The sequence below is a fragment of the Macrobrachium rosenbergii genome, chromosome 48, assembly GCF_040412425.1.
Source record: "Macrobrachium rosenbergii isolate ZJJX-2024 chromosome 48, ASM4041242v1, whole genome shotgun sequence".
Classification (NCBI taxonomy): domain Eukaryota; kingdom Metazoa; phylum Arthropoda; class Malacostraca; order Decapoda; family Palaemonidae; genus Macrobrachium; species Macrobrachium rosenbergii.
In genome coordinates, this window is record NC_089788.1 from 39631002 (window position 1) to 39649094 (window position 18093).

Sequence of the window (18093 nt, forward strand, 5' to 3'; positions counted from 1 at the left end):
ATACCTGAATAACACTGGGTCAGTTTTAACCCGAGTCTCTACGAAGACTTGATAAAGGAGGTGGGTGAACATGCACCCGTGCGATCCGGCAAGGTTTGATGTAAATTAGTACACGGTTTATTTACACAGCAATGTCACAGAATTTGTTGTATCTCGAAATTGTCACATCCACCGCAAACACCTTAATCAGAATTGTACGCCGTAGTAGAATCTTGCGCTATACATAGCGCAAGAAACATCGGCATTTTTAGATATGTAATAAATTCTACGATATTTCTGCGTAAATCGTGCACATCTTCACTCATGATCACTAGAAGATAACAGGAACTATGAGATTAATTTAGAATGTCTTCACCAGTTTCCATTTTCATGTGTTTCTGCTTCCAATGTCCTCATTTCACTAACTGCAATAGTAACATTATCAGTAAATAGTGATTAAATCTGGCTCTCACAAACTTTTAAGAGCAGTGTACCGTAAGTTATAAATGTGCGGAAGTTTAATTGGGCGTTAGCCATCCAATGAATGTGTCCTGAAAAAGAGCCCTCCACAACAGGCCGTGATGCGAGACGCTTCCCGGCGCTCGAGACGAGAGCGCAAATTGGAAATGCTGTTTAACCTGTTACGTGGGAGATGGCAGGATAGTTCCCAGCAGGTGCAAGCACGCAATACACGTCCGTGACTGTGTGCTTTGACAGGCGACGGCGAAGATTATTTTACGAAGAGTGACGAGTGAATCTCTTATTCATTCAGTGACTGTTATAACCGAGGGCTTGCATGATGTGATACGTGCATTATGTGAGTTAGAAAGAGACGTTTATTTTGCCGATATGTTTTGCAGTGATCACTTTTCAAGATTTTTCTTAATTGCGGCAATGAAAAATATTGTATGTTGACGTCTGATGTTTACCTTATAATGTAACTCCGATACATTTGTATAACTGGTATGTGCTAACGAGAGACATCTCGATATCGGAACGATGTGTGTTTCACCAGTCGCTTCATTTCTCCTTTCATGAGGAGGAATGACAGCCAGTTGACTTAAATACTGTATCCAGTGCAGCACCTTTCATATATTCTTCTGAGTCAGGTGAGTGAGTGCAAAGGGTTCGATTCTTAGGGAGGGTGAGGGAGCAACAGTTAACATTCATATTTTACTTGTTTGATTTCTGATTTTCATCTAGGAGCTCCGTAGGCGGGGAGGGGGTGGGGTTAGTGCCTTCAGTGCACCTCATGCGGTGCACTGTAGGTATTACATAAGGTTCTTTGCAGCGTCCCCTCGGCCATTAGCTATAACCTCTTTCATTCTCTTACTGTACCTCCGTTCGTATTCTCTTGTTTCCATCTTACTTTCCACCCTTTCCTAATGACTGACTCAGTGCAACTGCGAGGTTTTCCTCCTGTTACACCTTTCAAACCTTTTTACTGACAATTTCCGTTTCAGCGCTGAATGACCTCATAGGTCCCAGCTCTTGGCCCTTGGCCCTTGGGCCTACATTCTGTATTCTATTTTATTCTAATCTGTTCTTCATCAGGGTTTTGTGCATATTTGTACTCTCTCTCTCTCTCTCTCTCTCTCTCTCTCTCTCTCTCTCTCTCTCTCTCTCTCAAACACCCTTACTTTTAATTTGGGATTTTTTATTGGCACACATGAAACAACAATCAAAAGCGTCACTGAGTTTAAAAATTTCATTACTTGCGTTTGCTCTGGCAATTCAGTTCCCCTGAACACTAGAAACTCTTTACTGTTATATTGTTCAAGTAATATGATCATCTAGGGATAAGAGTCTAGTGTTTAGCTTGATGCAAGGGCATTTAATAACTGAGAGAGAGAGAGAGAGAGAGGGGGAGAGGAGAGAAGGGGGGGGGGAAGGCGATCCTACTCGGATGTCGCGGGTGGCGCCTCCCTCGGACCGATGAAAAATCTCTCTGTATCACTGTCTGTGAATGGTGCATTGTGGGAGCGGGGAGGTGGTGGGTAGTTGGGGAAACATGGCTGTCGTTCGCCTGAGAACCTTCAAGGTATTGGAGAACTGAAACCAATCAACTTGAGCTTCATTAATTAAAAATGGAACCACCATTTAGATAGCCTACCTACCTTTGCATGATAAAAAAACCATATCTCGTCATGAAGATTTAAAAACGATTCAATAAATAATCCCATATAACCCATATAACGTTTTAGATGTAAATTTCATTAAATCTACCGTGTTTTCGTTCAGGGTGCCAGCATCACAACGAAAACAAAAATTGTTCCCTTATGCTGACAAATGTTTCAAGTTTTATGCAAATAAATATCCATGCGCAGAAACAGCTAAAGCTATGAGTTGTTTAGCGCATTTGTTTTGTTTTACTAGCGAAATGAATGCTGGTAAAGAAGTACGATAGCAAAATTCACAGATAATTAAAATCTTTTTGCCGTTTTTTCTTACCCAAATGCTAAATGAATTTACTGATAGCACAAACAATGGTAAGAGTAAGCGAATGGTGCAGTCCGTGAACTGAGAAGGATCTACATGTGCTCCCTTTCCCAGTCCGACTTCTTTGGTTTTCTCTACAGTAGTTTATAGACTGCAGACCAGAAAACAGATGTTCACAAAGATCAAATTTCTTTGCAGGATATGTACTTTATGCAGCTCTGTTTAAAGTTACCTTAACGTGGCAATCAGAAATATAATACAGTATAACAAATTGCTGTAATTTCTTAAGTCCCCATCACATATGTATGAAGTTTGAAAGTTGCTGTTTTTCAAGATATTGACATCATAGTGCTTTAACACCATTCCCCTTAACGGGTGGCGTACACAAAAGCAGAACAGGCAGGAGCAAACATGGACAGACTGATTCCCTAATGGTAAACTGGAGGAGAGAAAATGAAATTCTGATTTAATCTCCCCTTAGTTGTTAAACTATTATGCCTCGGTCACACATTTGTGATTCAAGGATGCACATGCTGGTTTTGGCGATCATCGCCATCATTCGTGTGCCTGGGGCCGCCAGAAAAATAAATTGTTAGCTGATTACGACACCATGGCGTAATATGCCATCAACCATAGCGACAGTGTTGTGCAGTTCGAGATGAACCTATGTTTATCCGTAATCATAAGAGCATTATATCGATGATTAGGCCATGCCCTGTCTTTGGCAGTTGCAACAAGATGGCGTAGTGTGTAAACACGTCAAATTATGGTGATTTAATTGCGTTGTAGTTACGTCGCATAGCGACTTGCGTTACGGCATCGGAACTGTGTTGTGTACATGGATTCCACCATATAAATTCCAGGTGAACTTGTCACTGATCATTCTTGTTCCAGTTGCAGACAGAGCAAGATCTATCTGTTCCAACCACATTACCACTCCCTCATGTTTGGCTGCTGCCTTTTATGCTTGGTGACATGCATGAGACAGTGTTGCCATTTTGCAACCCACATGGCTCACTGAGTGTACTGCCACATAACCATGGTAATTCATGGCGCACTATGTAATGGATGGCAGATGTCGAAATTGCGAGTTACAATTTTCGCAATCTAAGTACATCAAATGGTGATGCCAGTGCGTCAGTGGCGACACCATTGCGTCAGTGTTACTTAGTGTGCAATGACATGACAACAAATGACAGCTGGTGTGGCCGGACCAGTGACCATGCATGTTTTAGATCGTTGAAATCCGCCATCGCTTGGTGCACATTGCCAAACTTGGTGATGCAGTAACAATTCATGGCAATTGTTGGCGATTCGGTTGTAATTACAGCGTACTGATGTTGTAATTAGCAAAATTTCGCCAGTTACAACATGCGCGTCTGTGAATTGCAAATGTGTGACTGAGGAATTATAATGTCTCTAGTAACCCTTAATTGTTTTCTTATTATTATTATTATTATTATTATTATTATTATTATTATTATTATTATAAAAAATGTGGAACATTCTGTGGTGAAAGCCATAATGTCCATGGACTTGCATAGTAATATTCCACATAATAGATGCCAATTTGTGATAAACATATCCTGCATTGAAATCTAAACTTGGCATGTGAGAGGTCACTCTGCACATCTGGATTATACCTAGGGAAAGGTTGCCAATCCTTTGTTTATCAGGCATGCTGAAAGGATTGCTGAAGCTAGTAAGAACCCTATTTATACCAGAGGTGCATTTCTCACTTCTTTCAACCAGAAGCATAAATTATCTCTGTGTTTATTGCTATTATGGTAAAATATCAACCTTATTGTAGGATTTTCTCAAATGATATTTTTTTATCTGGCATCTGTAATGATTCATTAATGTACACATTTCACATTTTCAGTTAGTTTATTCACTCTTTTGTTATCCTGCCCAGGTAAAACCTTAGGTAGAGTGGTATTTAGGTTCCAACCTGTTTTATGATGAAAGACCTGGGTTCGATCCTGATGTGAGTCAGAAATTTATTTCTGGTCCACTTGAAATCAATGTCATTGTTTGCAGATACTGTCTTCTTATCAAGCTTTGAATCAATCTATACTGTAATTCTTTTTCTCTTATGGCAAGTTTCTGAGGAACAGGGAAACATTATTCAAGATTCTTTCCATTTACTTCTTTTTCTTTATCTAATCAATGGACCGTTTCTCCACCTCTCCCAGCGGAATTATCAGGGCTGGAAGAGAAAAAGAAGTATAGACTGATTCAAAGCTTGATAAGAAGATAGTATCTGTGAACAATGCCATTGACTTCAATAGAAATTGCACAAGAGAGAAAATATGCTCAAATAGCACATATATGTCGTGTAACATAGGGTCACAATTAAATATATCTTCACATGTAAAAGCTTGAAGGAATCTTCTCATAGGGAAGATTGGGAGAAGACACCATGCATAAGAGTTACTGCACAGCTTCACAATCACCTATTCTGCAATACAAATGCACTGTCACTCAGTTGTCAAACAATTAACACGTTCAATTTGCGAATGCTGAAGGCTGAGAGGGAGGTCACTCAAAGAACAAATAAAATGCAAACTGGTTAACACTTCTGAGTTACATTACACAAGTAAATACACCACTTCATGTAGGCTCTGAAGGAGGTTGCAAGGGGAGTGAATATGAGAGCAGTAAGAAATATAGTTAAAGAAATGCACTTCAGACCACTCCAATTTCCAACTGTACCTTGTCTTGTAGACGAGATGTCTTGATGTTGAAGCCAGACTCTGAGTTTAATGCAAGGGGTCAGTGGAGGATCGGATCCGAAATGCACTTCAAAAGTTACTTTGTGGGAAAGGGAGGGAGGTTGTAAGACCAACCAGCAAGGATTCTATCTGCTTTCATCTGGCGGTGTGAACTGCCAGCATTGCAGGTCATCCTCCTCTTTTATGCATTTTCTCCTGCCCCAAATGCCTTTGTTCAAGTGATGTTGACTGTGAAAAATCTCCCCCCTCAGATTGGCGTCCTGTTTACTCATTTGAGACGTTGGTACTCTGGAAGGGATCTAGGACAACTGGCCGTGGCAGACTGGCCGCAGCCTAACCTGCCACAGCCCAACTGGCCGTAGGGGAGGGCTAGCCGCAGCCGACTGGCCACCAGGGTTGCCGAGAAATCCGCATTTATTGGATGTTAAAAAGTAACTTGTGCGTGTGTGTGTATGTGTGTGTGTGTGTGCGTGTATGTGTGTGCTGAATTATTGAATATAAAACTAAAAGTAAAAGAAAATTAAAGAAAATAAAAAAGTTAAATTTTATTAAGGTGAATTATTGGAATAAAAAACCACAGAAAATAGCAGTTACATAACTATATATATCTTAAGAGAAGTTATGCGCAATTCCTCTAAGATACTCTAAAATATTTTTATTCTCAAACTGTAGTACCACTGATTTTATACCAGCATCTGCTTCTCGGAATCTCTTCAATTTTATGGGCGGCGTTTGACCAGCAATTAACTGTTCGTAGTACAGATCTCGCCCTCGTTGCACCTTTTTCAAACTATCGATAAACTTCCAGATTGTTGGATGTTGCATCCCTAGTTCATTTTGCAGCCTACGATGAGCAGCTTCGGCATGGTTGTTTGTTCTATCCTCTTCATCATTTATGCATCGTTCGTAAACATTCCAAATGTGTAACGGAAAAAGGGGAGAACGTCTGCCACTGCCCCTTCTGTTCATTCTTCCTACATAATTGTCTTCCAGCCAATCTAGAAGTTCCTGTGGAAGGTCATCTGCTAATTCCATTATAGCTGCTGTAATATGATCGGGTGGTACAAATGCTAAGGCAATTATCATTTTAGCTCAGAGCGAAATTGGCATCATTATTGTATTGTTGAGATAACCCCATAGCTGTTAATTTTTGTATACATTCTGCGCAAAGTGAAAAAGCAGCCCTAATATTAGCAGATGGGAAATAATATTGCAGACTTTTGAAATTCCTATTTCATAATCACAGTATATTATTTCTGGCTGTAGTCTTGGTTGAATTTCTAGAAGCATAGAAAACAATTTATCATAAGTTGTACGTAGTTTATTTGGCAGTAACGAATAGATAAACGGATGCATACCACCGTGCATCTCAGCAAGAATGACATAGCCTACACTTGACAAAAAAACGGTGGTGTAATTTTGAACGTCCCATCCACAAAAATTTCCTTTGCTTCTTTAAGTAAATGTGTATTGCTTTCCTTTCCAAATATAATGATTCTGCAGGATTCATCTTGGTTGTCTGCTAGAAGGAATTTCTCTGATCCATAATTTTGAATATTAACAGGAATAACCAATTCTTCTAAAGATGTAGGATTAGCAGGGTACGCATTTTTCGCAAAGCACCATGACTTGGCATGACTCCTTGGCACGCTTCATTAACATTTTCTAAACATTCATTAATCACAGCAGATGTTTGTTCCATTGTTTCTGAAGCCCGCAATTTTATTTTCGATATTGTTTTTCCTTTTTCCACTTCGGCGGGGTCAGCATTATGCGAATGCTCATTGATATATTTTACAACTTCACCATTCTTTACATGTATTCTCGCCTTGCATTGTCTTCTCCTTTCACATCTCCAAAACTCTGTGATATTATCAGCTCCATGTCGATCGAAAACGTATATATAGCCATCTCGCACAAACTTTTCTTTTCCTCGCTGTGAGAGTATACCCGATGCCATTGTAGAAGGTTGGATGTAACTGAATATTTTAAACTCTAAACTTAAAATCGAAGATTTCCTAAATAGGTAATCCTAGCATTTTCTTTTTTGTTACTCGGTAATTGACATATTTTCTGAGAGAGAGGGCATTGTAAAATAGCATTGTTTCCTGAGAGAGAGGGCATTGTAAAATAGCATTGTTTCCTGAGAGAGAGGGCATTGTAAAATAGCATTGTTTCCTTGTTACTCGTTAATTGACATATTTTCTGAGAGAGGGCATTGTAAAATAGCATTGTTTCCTTGTTACTCGTTAATTGACATATTTTCTGAGAGAGGGCATTGTAAAATAGCATTGTTTCCTTGTTACTCGTTAATTGACATATTTTCTGAGAGAGAGGCATTGTAAAATAGCATTGTTTCCTTGTTACTCGTTAATTGACATATTTTCTGAGAGAGAGGCATTGTAAAATAGCATTGTTTCCTTGTTACTCGTTAATTGACATATTTTCTGAGAGAGAGGCATTGTAAAATAGCATTGTTTCCTTGTTACTCGTTAATTGACATATTTTCTGAGAGAGAGGCATTGTAAAATAGCATTGTTTCCTTGTTACTCGTTAATTGACAGAGACAGACAGACAGAAATAAATTTTTTTCTCTCATCTCTTCTTCTTATAGATTTACTGTATTCAAATATTTTCTGAGAGAGAGAGAGAGAGAGAGAGAGAGAGGGAGACAGAAATAATTTTTTTTCTCACATCTCTTCTCTTATAGATGTACTTTCTCCTGCGGCCAGTTAGGTTGCGGCCAGTCGTCCCCTACGGCCAGTTGGGCTGCGGCCAGTCGGCGACGGCCAGTTGGACGACGGCCAGTCGGCAACGGCCAGTTGTCCCATTCCCCTCTGGAAGATGGAGAAGGGCGAGCACACAAAAAGAGGACAAAGGGAACACAAAGGAGAGACATTAAGGCTGAGTGGGTGGAGACTTCTACATGGGGTGCCAGCCATAGGAAATTGGTAATGAGCTAGGGAGCGCCTATGCGATGCTACTTGTGTGGTTCTAGTGACCAACACGTATTCACTGTACTTGATGTTTAAATCAAAATCGTGGAGCTTGCCCATGCATTGCAATGAATAAATGCATGTGACAGCTCCCCCTACTAAAAGACACTTTATGCTTTTTTGGGGGGTGAATGTCTTTAACAAGCTCAATGATTTGTATGATTACTTTCTCTCTCACTCAGACTTAAGTCCCAGTTTGAATGTATTACATTGCAACAAGACTTTGAATTTAAGTTTTTAAATTGCAAGCTAGTACATGAGATTTACTCTATGGAGCTAGTCCTATTAAGACTTATACTAATAAAGTGCTTCTTGTTTATTATGTTATGTTACTTTACTTGCAAATTTTTACTACAAAAAATATTTATCATTTACATAGTTCTTATACCGATTTATTTACTAAGTATTTTCAAATTTGTCCCTAGCTACCGTTGATTCACTAAATACAAACTTTGTTATTTGATATATGGAAACACTGACCTGTTTATTCGTCATAGATCTTATTCAACCATTGCTTATTAATGCAATTTCAACAATACTTTGCCATTTGCTCTGGCTTAGTGTACGGTGCCAGTGCGCACGTGCAATCAAGTTTCTAACCTATGATTAGGGGTTAAGTTCAAAGGAGTAGATGAGAGATAGTTTGAGTTACAGGGACAAAATTTGCTAGTTATAAGTACAAAATCACAAGGGATGAAAATCTGAAATATGAAGGGAGTTCATGGCACCCGCTCTGGATTAGGTGCCACTCACTTGGAAGATGAGAAAACTTGTTATAACGGGGTCTTGATTACGATAGCAAACGGTCCCAGAAGGACTGCCACTTAGTCAACTTGCCCTTGAATTCTGGCAACTCTAGTCTAGGTAATCTTACACTCATGGAAGAATTTGCAGGTCCACTAGAATCACTTCCATGGGACATCTGTTTATGTGATTTCACAAACCTTGGCCATTTCATCCAAGCACTGGGCTGTTATCACTTGCCATAGCCTAGAATCTCGACAAAGGAATGCAGCATTGATGTCCTTGTCAGTTCAACATGATCATCAAGCTCTGCTTCATAACAGCTTTAGGCAACATCCTGAGTTGCTATTCGTGCATCAGATTCATTAATTGCATCTTGTAGTTCAGTGCAGGACAAATCTTCTTTTTGGTTTATCAAACAATACCTTGGAAACCTTCTAGGAATGGGTAACCCATTAACTTGCAGATGTGTGGGTTTTTTCTAACCTTTCAAGATCAACTATATTTTTGTCAAATACACTTTTCCAGGGATTATATACAAGTCCACATTAATCCCGGGTCTGGGCACTATTAACTGTTGCAACTCACAGCTTCTCACTCAGCAGATAGATAATTATAAGCCACAGGGAAAATCAGAGCCAAAGCATCCTTTTAAACAAAGTTTTATTCTCTCTTCAATTCAAAACTACGAAGATTCACAAAGCACAATAACAGTTAGACAGAGGACAAGGTTATAAAGTTAACTGAACTCTCATGTTATTTAAACAAATAATGTGATATTAAATAACCAAAGATTGATAATCAACAGTTTTAATGAACCTTGCAGACATCATTATTAATTCATGTAATGGAATACTATAACAGAAGTTATTATTTTCTTGACAACATCTCTTTTTTATTTCTACGCAACAAAGCGTTACTACAGTATAAATATGCAATTTAAAGTGAGTGAAATTTTGGGTGGATGGAGTAAATATCTGGAAGCTCTCTTAAATATGGAATATAGAAAAGCAGCAGAGCTGGATCAAGCAAGGGTTTGAGAATATTTATGAAAGTGGCCTTGAGTTGATTGAAATACAAGTGAGATGCTGTGGTACAGCAGCGATGGTGCGACTGAATGACTGATATACTTTTTAAATTTTGTGTATGAGAAATGTTCTAAAGAAATGGATGGGAGGAAGCTTAATGCTATTAGTAAACCAGGAATTCAGATTTTTCGCAGAGAAAGGAAGCTAGATGACAGTGGGGCTTTCTACAAGGTTCAAGGATTTGTGTTACAAATGTGATACGCTTGAAATTACAGTAAAAGAAAAAAAAAATATGTGGCATACCAGGAACTAGTAAAAGCGTATGATAGAATTGACAGGAAAGCGATATGGAGGGAAATGAAGTTGTACAGTAAGCTGTTGAGAGCGCTGAAACATTCTCACGATAGAAGAAGAAATGTAGTTAAAATATGTAGATGGGAATATTAATGTTTAGTTGCAAAATATGGTCCGATAAAGGTCTTTATTTGTGGAGAAATGTGAGAAGTTTGGCAAAAAATAATTAAAGTAGGGTCATAGTTGTAGGATAAGAAAATGATTTGGAATGGGACAAGGAATGTCTGATATTTACAGATGACATAGCACAGATTGGGAATATTAAAGAGAAACTTAGAAACTGGTGAAACAGTCTGAAAGTTATTGCAAGAAAAGATATATGACAGCAAATGTGGTAAGGTTATGAAGGCAAATGGAAACCAGGAAGACGGAACAAAGAATGTTAGTATAGATGAAGGAAGAGATAATGTTGTTGATTTCTATAGGCATTTTGGATGCATCATATATTGTTGGGATCAGAGATGACATGAGTCACACACAGCCTGGTTAAGGAAGGAAGGTTGAGTGCAAAAGTCTGAGAAGAAACTATGCTTATGGAAGCCAAAGTGGGAATGTGTGAAGGGTTACTGAGCCAGTTCTCTTATATGGGAGAAAAATGTTTATGCTGAAAGATAATGAAAGAAGCTAAGTTGAATCTCTTGAGGTGAGCTGTATGCAAAGTGTTTGTGTCATTAGTAGAAGTGAAAAAGAGACACATGGAGATACACTGTCATACATCAAGTGGTAGAAAAGTTAGTGTGGATAAAAAAAATAGATTACAGGTTTTAGTGGTTTAATCATATGAAAAGGATGGAAAATAATAGGGGAAGGAAGAAAGTCAGTGATTCAGAAATTTAGGAGGAAAATGAGAGAAAGACTTAGAAAGTGGTGGATAGAAGGGGCTTTGGACAGGAATGGCATTATCACCCAAAAAGTGAGAGTATGTGAGAAACATTGTGGAGTTGGTTGTGATGTGCTGCTGAGAAGCCTTCCGTGTAGTTATATGAAGTGGCTCATGTTATGGAAGTTTTCTGTATATGATGGTTTTCATCCACAATAGAGAAATTAGAAGATGAATTCAGTAGTGACAGTTGATATTTCCAAGAGCCACCCATGTTAAGGAAGGGGCAAAATCTTCATGTACAAATAAACAAATATATACATATATGTATATATATAGGCATATATATATATATATATATATATATATATATATATATATATATATATATATGTATATATATATATATATACAGTGAATGCCCCGCATTCAAGGGGGATGCGTACCACATCCCCAGCGAATAGCTAAAACCAAAATACTTAGAACCCTTCTAAAAACACTTAGAACTGCCTGTTTTAATAGTTCAAACACACAAAAAAACTAAAAATGCTTATACAGGTATTATCCTACTTACGATGGGGTTAAGTTCCAAAAAAACCCATTGTTTGTTGGAAAAAATGTATCTTGAATATAGCCTAGCCTACACTAGGGTATTCGGTACCATGTATAGCCTACATATATGGTAGCCTACCCTACACTATAAAGTATACTCTACACATACACGGTATAGTAATTATTAATATCAGCTAATTCTGGGAGTTAGTTATGATAATTCAATACAATAAAGAGAAACTGAATAATAAGAATTAGCTTAGCCTACACTATGGTATATTGTATACATATACGGTAACCTAGCCTACATTACACTGTACTCTATATTCACATATTGTATTATACAAACATCAACATAACAATTATGCATCTTTTCCATGGATCTTTTAAAATGTTATGCCTTAATTCATTGTATCCAATAATATTGTATATATTCTTGTATTGGTTTTGTATTATAAATTTGGAAATCGATTAAGCAGTAAGCTTATTTCGCTTTATTTAACTCAGTTCAGAGCGCGTTTCTCCATCTAGTTAGTGTAAATGATTCTGTAGATATTTTATTTATATGGGGCAAGGTTATTTTTCATTATATGAAGCATTTTTAAGTCGAAATATAACTTAAATAGGTCTCATTGTGAAATTAATTTAGCAATTTTTTTCGTTAATAGATGACATTGGCCGTTTAGGGGGCATTTGCTTTGTGTAAAAAAAATCAAGATTCCGTTTACTATTTTCACTTGATTTCACCATAATACAAGCTTTGCGTATTTATCGTTTATTGGTGTAAAAATAGCAGTATTGTGTTCTTTCATGCCCAGTAGTTTTGATTAAAGTACTTTCTCTCCAATTTTAATTACGGTCGAGTTTCATCCATGTTGCTGATGCACAATAATTTATAGCCATTAGCAGCTTGAACATTGTTTTCCCAGCTTCAGCTACATCTTGCAGATTAAATTTAGCAGTATATTTCCTTGCCGATCTTTTATCCATACTGAATAAGGGTATAATGTAAAAATATATCAGTCCTATTCTACTTAACTTCATTTGTACTATAACTATGATAATTGTGTATTACTGTATGATGGCTGAAATACAAGCAAAACGGCTGTTGTTATCCGATTTGCTGATAGTAAAACTATAAGAGGTGCAAAAGAAACGAGCAGGTAAAAGTTACTGCTGATTTATTCAAGGTCCAGGCGGTTTATATAGCGGCCGACTGGAGTCGGGCCGCGAAAGACAATGGAAGCAAGGGTGACCTGAGGTCGATAACAATTAATAAATAAATACAGCGAACGAGTACAATATGCAATGTAACAATAGACAGAATTAAAGTTGAGTATAATCTTGACGCCTGCGAAAGAAGAAATACACGGCACACAGTTGATGAACAGATAAATAATTGCAAAGGCTACATAGTTTAAACAATTGAATTTTACGTGACCTGGCCCATCCAGTGTGACGAATCGTAGGTACAAAAAAAATGGGCCGTCATCAAAGAAAACTTGCTTAGCAGGGACTTTACAAACAACATGATCAGCAGAGACTGTACAACATGGCTTTACAAATACTCCCCCCCCAAGACGTAGGTAACGTCTGATTAATTGGCGTATCTGCTGGGGCGTTGAAGGGTGCCCCGGCTGCGTGACAACAACGGAGGGACGTCCTGTGTGCGAGGGTGGCTGAATGTTGGTATGGGCGGCCTTTTCCGGGGGCGGCCGCGTTTCCTCTTCTTGCCAGGGCCCGGTTGCGGCGGTGGCTGCACCGGCGGAGGGTGCGGTGTGCTGATGGTTGTGTCCTCCTCCAGGAGGGCAAGCTTGACCCGGTCAATTGACACCCAATCGTTTCTCCCGTGGAGTGCGAGCAGGAATGCCTTGCTGTTCCGCTCCAGCACGCGGAAGGGCCCCTTGTAGGGCCTGGTCAGTGGCGGGCGGACGGCGTCATCTCTGACGAAGTCTTGGATATTGGAGGCCAGCCCGGGCGGCGTGAAGGTGGCCGACCTGTCGGTATATGTTCTCTTGTAGGGGGCGAACTTGCCGACGATTTTGCGAAGCCTCTGGACCGATGGGTTGTGGCAATCCTCTGTCACTAGTTCGCCCGGGACCACGAGGGGCTCGCCGTAGGTTTTCTCGGATGCGGAAGGGGCGCCGTCGGCCCTGGGGGCGGTTCTCAACCCGAGGAAGACCCACGGCAGCTGGTACTTCCAGTCCTCGGCGGTACAGCGGGCCATAAGGGATGCCTTCAAGGACCTGTGGAAACGCTCAACCAAGCCGTTGGTGGATGGGTTGTAGGCCGTGGTGGTGTGATGAGCTGTCCCCAGCAGCTGGGCCAGGGCGGACCACAATTCAGACAGGAAGGCTGGGCCCCTGTCGGTTGTGATGTTGTCAGGGACGCCGAAGTGGCTGAGCCAGCTGGAGAGTAGGGCCCTGGCGCAGGCGCTGGCGGTGGCTTCTTGCATTGGCGTGGCTGCGGACCACCTTGTTGAGCAGTCTACCACCGTCAGGAGATATCTGGACCCGCCTGATGGGGGAAGGGGCCCAACGACGTCGATGTGCACATGGCCGAAATGCCGGCCTGGCTGCAGGAACTCGCCTACCCCGGATTTGGTGTGCCATCCCACCTTGCTGCTTTGGCAATGCAGACACTGTCTCACCCAGGTCCTCGCGTCCTTCTGCACTCCGTGCCAGACGAACTTCTCTGACAGCAGCTTGGCCGTCGTCCTGCTGGAGGTGTGTGACAGGCCATGGATGATGTCGAATATCTGGTGGCGGCGGGAGGCTGGCACTAAGGGGCGGGGCTGACCGGTGCTGACGTCGCAGAGGAGATTTGGGCCCCCGAATGCGAGGGGCACGTCCCTCCATTTTAGGGACCTGATGGCGGTGCGGTAGGCTGGGGTCTCTGGGTCGGCAGCCTGCTCCCTGGCGAGGTCTTCGTAGTTGATTCCAGCTGCACTGCATTCAGCTCTACTCTGGAGAGGGCGTCCGCCACAGGGTTCTTCCTGCCGGGGAGATACTTGATGGAGCAGGTGAACTCGGCGATGGCTGAGAGATGCCGTTGCTGCCTGGAGGACCACACGTCCCCCTGCTTGGTGAAGGCGTGGACCAGCGGTTGGTGGTCCGCATAGATTGTGAAGGGCGTGCCCTCCAGGAGGAACTTTAAGTGCCAGATTGCACGGTACACTGCGCAGAGTTCCCTGTCAAAGGTGCTGTAGTGGGCCTCTGCGGGGTTGAACTTCTTGCTGAAGAAGGCGAGGGGTTGGGGGCCGTCGATGATGACCTGTTCCAGGACAGCACCACAGGTGACGTTACTGGCATCCGTTGTCAGCTGGAGGGGGGCGCTGGGATCCTGGTGGGCCAAGGCGGTTGCCTCGGCGAGGGCGGCCTTCGTCAGGGAGAAGGCCTGCTGCTGGCTGGGTCCCCACAACAAGGATTTTGGTCGGCCTATCAGGGTCTCCGTCAAAGGGGCCGTGGTGTGTGCGATCCCGGGGATGAACTTCCTGTAGTAGTTCGCCATCCCGAGAAATTCTTGGACGGCCTTGACGGAGGTGGGGACGGGGAACCTGGTGACGGCTGCGACTTTGGATGTGAGCGGACGGACGCCATCTGGGGATACCTCATGGCCCAGGAAGTCGGCCTTCTGTACACCGAAGGTGCATTTGTCAAAATGTACGACGAGGCCATTCTCCTGCAGGCGCTGCAGGACTGCCCGGATGTGTTTCTGGTGCTCCTTGTGGGACCTGGAAAATATAAGGATATCATCTACGCAGCAGACGCAGAACTTTAGGCCCCCTCAGGATGCTGTCCATGAGCCGTTGGAAAGTCGCCCCAGCATTCCTCAGGCCGAATGTAGAGAGGGCGAACACACAGGACTCAAAAGGCGTGATGATGGCAGTCTTTGGTATATCCTCTGGCACGACCGGTACCTGAAAACAGGATTTGAAGAGATCCAACTTAGTAAATATTTTGGCCCCGTGGAAGGAGGCTGTGAGGTCCTGCATGTTTGGTAGGGGATAATGGTCAGGTTCCGTTGCCAGGTTGAGTCGCCTGTAGTCGCCGCAGGGTCTCCAGGAACCGTCCGGTTTCTGCACCTTGTGGAGGGGGGAGGCCCACGGGCTGGAGGCCTTCTTGCAGATTCCCATCCATTCCATTTCGGCGAATGTGTCCTTGGCCTCCTGAAGGCGTTGAGGGGGAAGCCTCCGGAACTTCACATGTGCTGGGGGCCCTTCGTTTTTATGTGGTGATATATGCCATGTTTGGCTGGGGCCCCGGACTTTTGGTGGAGCTCGGGCCTGAACATGTCAGGGAACTCTGTCAGCAGCTGCGAGTACTGGTGGGGGGCGGCAGAGCAGATGGTGGGCGCCTTGGGTCCCATTGCCAATGGGAGGGACTGGCAGGAGTCTGTATCTAGGAGGCGTTTCTGACCGACGTCAACTGCCAGCCTGAAGTGCGCCAGGAAATCCACACCCAGGAGCGGGGTCCAAACGTCCGCGACAACGAAGTCCCAGGAGTACCTCTGGCCAAGGATGGAGATCGACAGGGGACTGGTTCCATAGGAGAGGATGGGGGACCTGTTGGCGGCCATCAGGGAGGCAGCCGGGTCCGGTTCCCACTTGTGGTCCTCTCTAGATGCTGGGAAGATTGATCTAATGGCCCCCGTGTCGACCAGCATCATCCTGCTGGAGATGGTGTCGCGGACGTAGAAGCCTATTGGTTCTGGGCCCCTGGGTTCTTCTGCTGCCATGGCAGCCTGTCCTGCTGGCCGCTGCCTCCCTGTTTTTTGAACGGGCGCCGTGTTTGAACAGGGCGGCAGGCAGTTCCGGGCATCTTTGCCCAAAACCCCTGTGGTAGTGGCAAAAATGACCGGGAATTCCACCTGTTGGGAGGCACTGGGCGCCTCCTGGTGACGGCATTGACCTCTTCCTCTGCGCCCTCCTCCTGCTGGATGGCGCTGACTGGAAAGTGGGCGCTGGTACCCTGCTTTGTTGCCTTTAAAAACGGAGTCCGTCAAGTGCTGTGCTGAGATGATCAGGTCTTGAGGGGAATCGCGTGAATAATCAGGGTTCGTGTGCGGACCTCGGGAGGAGCTGATACATAGGATCTCCCACGACAGGCTTAGCTCACGCTTCTTTTACTGTCGTCAGTGTCTGGGATGGTGAGGAGGTTTCAGATCATGTCCCATGACTCCATGATGCTCTGATCCTGCCGCGGGTTAATGGCAAGGTCGAGGGCATTGGCAGCCCGTTCGGCAACCGGCAGGGAGCATGTCTGGAGGGAGGTTTTCTTCAGGAGGTGGTAGGTAAGGGCATGCTTCAGACACCCACAGGACGAGCTTACTGAAGATCTCCTCCGGCAGGGCGTTGAGTACTATATCCGCCTGCAGCACCTCGTTGTTAAGATCCGCAATCCTGAACTGGCTCTCGACCCTGTAGAGCCACGCCGTTTACGGATTCCCCTGCGTAAAAAATATATGCAGCTTTATGGACAGGGTGGCCTGGATTGGCCCATGGGCTGGGGAGAGTGCGGGGCGCGGGCAGGGGTTTGGAGGAGCGTGAGAGCCTCAGCGTGGGGATGGGCGCGGGTGATATGGGAGGGAGGTAGACCTCCGAATCCACGAGTCAGCGGTTAATTGAATGAGGAGGGGATGTCGCATCCATACTGCGCTCTTTGCCCTCTTATATGGAGTAGGGTACTTTGCGTCAAAACGCGCTTAGGAGTGCGCTGTGTGAGTCCGCTAATGACGCTGGTGATTTTATCCATACTGACGAGTCAGCACGCCCAAACGCTGGTTCAGCGCTGTGATTAGTCCGCTAAAATTTAGTAAGCTCCTGAAGCCAAGACTGAGTCGATGCATGGGTCAAGCTAATGGCTTTGGGAACCACTCCAGGGTCACCACTATAAGAGGTGCAAAAGAAACAAGCAGGTAAAAGTTACTGCTAATTTATTCAAGGTCCAGGCAGTTTATATAGCGGCCGACTGGCGTTGGGCTGCGGAAGACAATGGAAGCAAAAACAAGACCTGAGGTCGATAACAATTAATAAATAAATACAGCGAACGAGTACAATATACAATGTAACAATAGACAGAATTAAAGTTGAGTATAATCTTGATAAATGCGAAAGAAAGAAATACATGGTACACAGTTGATGAACAGATAAATAATTGCAAAGGCTACACAGTTTAAACAATTGAATTTTAAGTGACCTGGCCTGTCCAGCGTGATGAATCGTAGGTACAAAGAAAATGGGCCGTCATCAAAGAAAACTTGCTTAGCAGGGACTTTACAGACAACATGATCAGGAGAGACTGTACAACATGGCTTTACAAAACAACAGTTTCTCATTCGGTTGTTTATGGCTATATGCATTTACACAAGAGTATAATGTTAATAACAATACTTTTATCATTCTCTATCATTTTTTTAACTAGAAGATGGGATAAAGAGATGGAGGA

The 18093-nt window shown here is 43.0% G+C and overlaps 1 protein-coding gene across 1 annotated transcript in view; it reads left to right on the top strand.

The window, feature by feature from the left end:
* Window positions 1-706: 706 nt before the first annotated feature.
* LOC136831352 (uncharacterized) overlaps window positions 707-18093 on the top strand; it is a 331128-nt gene continuing 313741 nt past the window's right edge. Inside the window, exon 1 of the mRNA XM_067091672.1 lies at window positions 707-1088. The gene's annotated coding sequence lies outside the window, so the exon portion shown is untranslated. The remainder of the gene's footprint in view (window positions 1089-18093) is intronic.